The 4,621-nt window shown below is 44.2% G+C and overlaps 1 pseudogene; it reads right to left on the reverse strand.

The window, feature by feature from the left end:
- Nucleotides 1–683: 683 nt before the first annotated feature.
- On the reverse strand, nt 684–800 carry LOC133384637 (5S ribosomal RNA; annotated as a pseudogene).
- Between the last annotated feature and the right edge of the window lie 3,821 nt (nt 801–4,621).

The following is a 4,621-nucleotide window of genomic DNA, read 5'->3' on the forward strand; positions in this document are numbered from 1 at the left end:
CTACTCCCTTCTGTTTCTCCCAGCATTATTGTCTTTTCTAGTGAATCAGGTCTTCTCATGATGTGTCCAAAGTATGATAACCTCAGTTTCATCATTATAACTTCTAGTGACAGTTCTGGTTTAATTTGTTCTGACACCCAATTATTTGTCTTTTTCACAGTCCATGGTATGCGAAAAGCTCTCCTCCTCCGCCCACTTTTACCCTTTGGTCTCACCCGGTACTGTTCTGTGGCCCTTAGAAAGTTGCCCAGAAGGGAATGTGGCCCTCTGGCATACAATGAGGCATGCTCAAGAATCTGCTGTGGCCCAAGTGCCCTGGGAGAACCTAACCCTGATGCCTGTTCTGCGTTTATTTTATTTCATTTTATTTAACCAATATATATATATAAACATTTGAAAGAAAATTAAAATCAGCAATAAACTAAGAAGAGATCAAAACACATCAATATCTACATATCTTGCAGGCTTGCCTAAACAGAAATGTTTCAAGTAGGCACCGAAAAGAGTACAATGAGGTGCCTGCTGGAGGTCAATAGGCAGGGAGTTCCAAAGTATAGGTTGTTGTTATATGCCTTGAAGTTGATTACAAATTTTGGTGACCCTATGAATCTTTTCTGGATATATTCATAAGGTTTTCATGGTAAGAGGTATTCAGAGGTGGTTACCATTGCCTTCTTCTGAGCCTATGGCACCCAGTATTCCCAGGTGGTCTCCCATCCAAGTACTATCCAGGCCTGACCCTGCTTAGCTTCTGAGATCAGATGAGATCGGGCATGTTCAGGGTAGTATGTGCTGCCACACTAAAGGATGGATTTCTTACAAAATTAATTTTATTCCCTTCCCCCACCCCCACTGGATCTTCAGCACTAAGCAACTTCTGGTTGCTGTCTTCAATTTGTCCCCAGTGCTTTGGAAGTTAACAAGATGGCTTCCATCATGTCTTTGAGGTGACAACCATGTGCCCCCCAATCCTCTGGGATGATACAACTTTCAAGATATCAGAGGCATATTCAATATGAGAAACAGTAGTTACTTAGTACTAGATCATTCGAAAGAAACCTTAAGAGTATTTTTTTATGTATATTTTAAAAGATGTGCCCGGGTTCGTGTCAAGTGTGGGAGGGCCCACCAATAAAAGAGGAGCCTATAGGATGGCATTTGCTGCAGGCCCTCTCAACCCTGTTGCAAATCACGAGGCATGCAAACTAATGACAAAGTGAAGAGTATCCAGAACATGTGCAAAGTGCCACTGTATTACCACAGCCAACTTGCCTCATACATCTGGAATGAGGAGAAAGGGTTTAGTAGGACAAAGGGTGTGAGGTTGGTCTTGAAGACTGGTGCCCTCTTCTGGGGTGAGAGTCTCTTGGACCGTAGAGGGTTTGTGCTGTTGCTGAAAAGAAGGTAACTTGGGTCCCAGGGAGATGTAGACCTTCAGGGAATCAGGTAGCATGAAGTCAGAAGCAGGTTTGCTGGACATCGGGTAGCTGCATTCAGACGTTGCTTCAGCGACAGTCAAGGTTGCTGTGGTTTGTGACGTCAACTCCCAAAGGATTTAGAAAGGCATGGCTGTATCCTGGACTTGCACCTTAGCACTGCTGAGCCGCTTCCTGCTGTGTTCTCTGCAGTGGAAGCTGGCCCATGATGATGCATGAGGTGCTGCTCCACCAAACTCCACCGTCTGCCCTCAGTGAAACCTGCCTCCTTCTTATACGCAGACAGAAGAGGGGATGGCCCTGCCTGTCTGCTTCCTCCTCCTTAGTCTCAGTGTTGCCCTTGTAGAAGTCAGTAGGGAGGAGGGGATGGGGACAAAACTAGAATGAGTTGGCTCCGCCTGTCATTGGCTGTGCCTCCACCTGCCTTCCACCCAGACCAGTCCCAATGGACATCAAGCACTGCTGGTTCTTTGACACCTGAATTTTAGGTCTGTTGGGCAGGGAATGACCTGGAGTGGTTGGCAAGCCATGCCTCACTATCTTTGGAACCATTAGGCCCTGTTCTGTCAGTGAGCAGCATAGGCCAAGAAACAGGGAGAAGGAGCTGCCAAGGAGGGATGGCCAAGTCAGTGGAGGAAGATCCTCACACAGGGGGCCAGGGACAGGAAGTACCACAGGAAAAGAGGAGAAGGCACAGGAAGTCTGAGGCCTGTGGAGGGATCAAGGATCAAGGATGGATTTCATACATTGGTTTGGCCTAACCAGGGCTGGCACCAGGCTACAGCGAGCCCTCTAAGGCAGCAGAGGTGACATGGTGGCACTACCACCACTGCCTTAAATAGGCCTGGCTGCGGCAGAGCATTAGGGTGCTGCGTGTTTATGTGTGCTATCACCCACTGCACCCCCATCACCATCCTGGGTGATTGGAAACATCCACATACAGCGCACTAATGTGATGCTGGTGGCCGCCGGGGGGGGGTTGCTTGAGAGGGTGGCTTCCACTCCATGATCCACACCAACATCAAGTTATGGGGTGCATGCTCTACAACCCAATGCTAGCACAGATCTCTGAGAGGGAGCTATATCTGTCCAACCTGCCAGCTGCAGGGGCCCTTGGCCAGTGCCCAACCTGGCCGCCCACTGGTACCAAGCAGCCAAAAGTTGACTATAAGTTTCCAGGGAGTCAATTAATTGTCCAGCAAACATATTCTCTCACACAGCTAGGGATGTCAGACAATTCTGATGAAAACCGAAATGGCAGCAGAAATTGCTGATGTTTGTTTATTTGTCCCATGCCCAAAACAGAAATGAATCCAACAAATGCAATCGGTATTCACTATTGTTTTCTCTTTCAGTCTGCAAACAATACGTAATTGATTATGCCCCGCAGAATTTGCATTGCATTTCCTTTGCATTGAAATGCATTGGGTGCAATAAATTAATTTACAGAATTAATTACACAAGTTACCAAAGTTATATAATTTCTCCTCTGGCGGAAAGCAAGACAAATAGTGTCTTTTTGGGGGGAAAGCAAATGGCAGCAGAAGGAAAACAGTGCTGCATGCGAGGAATGTAGGGTGGAATAGAAAATGATGCTTTCTTGCATCCCTACACATAGCAATGGGGAGAGGGATTGAGTGTGTGTATGGGGACTGTAATGAAAGAAAAAGCAGCGGCCGAAGAAGACTGAGGAAAGAAAGATATAGATGGGGGGAGGAAGGGATCAAAACAGATGCCAGAGGAGGATAGGAGGGGGAAGAAAAATTGAAATGGAAAAGATGAGGTTGGAACATGATTTCCAGAGGGAAAGGCAAGGGGTGAGTAGGGGTCCTCCTGGGTCACTCCATGCATATTGAGTCTGGTATAATAGGGAGAAATTGCTTCCTCATTACAAGAAGAAGGGAATGATGTTGGTATGTTATTGCCATCTTTTTTTTCAAGGTGCATGCAGCTTCTAATTGGGGAGAGGAGCCCACGGGCAGCCCAGTTGTGACCCTTGCTCAATGGAACACCCCAGAGACCTTTGCTGGGCTTCCTGATAATGACTATGGTGACTATCAAATCATGCAATAAGCTCTTTTGAGGAGGGATGAGGTTGACCCCAGAGACCTCCCGGGTTATACTTCAGGTCTCTGAGGGAAGGGTCTGATATCTCCTTTCCTGAGTCGGCTTCAAGAATGAAGGTTGATCGGGGGGGGAGAGAGAAAGGGGCTCAGGGGGAGATCATCCTACATGAGAAGCTTATGAGGAACCTGGCATCTTGTCAGGGAGGAGGAACAAAAAGAATTCTTCAGCGTGAAGGTTAGCTGGAGGATCCTTGCAGCAAATCTTCACAAAAATGCAAAGGTGATGCAAACAAGGCTGCAAAGGTTTCCTCCGGTGACATCCCAGTGTTGTAAGAATAGTTAAACTGAGTTTTATTAGAGTGTTGTGAGAATAGTTAAACTGAATAATTAAGGCCCTGACAGAATGTTTGTCTTTCAGTTTGAACATTTGATGTTTCTAAAAACAATGTCAAACAACCAAACTGAGAAGGAATTATAATAATTATTAGTATCTTTATTTTTATCCTGCCCTTTTCCCAAGGACTGGAACTCAAGGTGGCTTCCAAATATAAAAGTACATTTAATTACAAGCAAACAAAAAATCTACATTAAAATACAATTAAACGATGTACAGTAATAAAACCATTTAAATGTACAATTGGAGTAATTCAAAACTCACTTTAAGATAGTATAGATAAAACAGTAAAACAATACAACAATACAAGGAAGCGTGTGAAAACCTCAAAGGCTGTTTTTTATTATTTATTTATTTATTACTTGATTTGTATCCCGCTCTTTCTTCCAGCAGGAGCCCAGGGTGGCAAACCAAAGCACTAAAAACTCTTTAAAACATCATAAAAACAGACTTTAAAATACATTAAAACAAAACATCTTTAAAAATATTTTTAAAAACACTTTCAAGACATCATTAAAAAAAGGTTAAAACATTTTTTTTAAAAAAAGTTTAAAAACATATTCAAAAGCAATTCCAACACAGACACAGACTCGGATAAGGTCTTAACTTAAAAGGCTTGTTGAAAGAGGAAAGTCTTCAATAGGTGCTGAAAAGATAACAGAGATGGCGCCTGTCTAATATTTAAGGGGAGGGAGTTCCACAGGGTAGGTGCCGCCACACTAAAA

The sequence above is a fragment of the Rhineura floridana genome, chromosome 4 (genome assembly GCF_030035675.1).
Source record: "Rhineura floridana isolate rRhiFlo1 chromosome 4, rRhiFlo1.hap2, whole genome shotgun sequence".
NCBI classification, from domain to species: domain Eukaryota; kingdom Metazoa; phylum Chordata; class Lepidosauria; order Squamata; family Rhineuridae; genus Rhineura; species Rhineura floridana.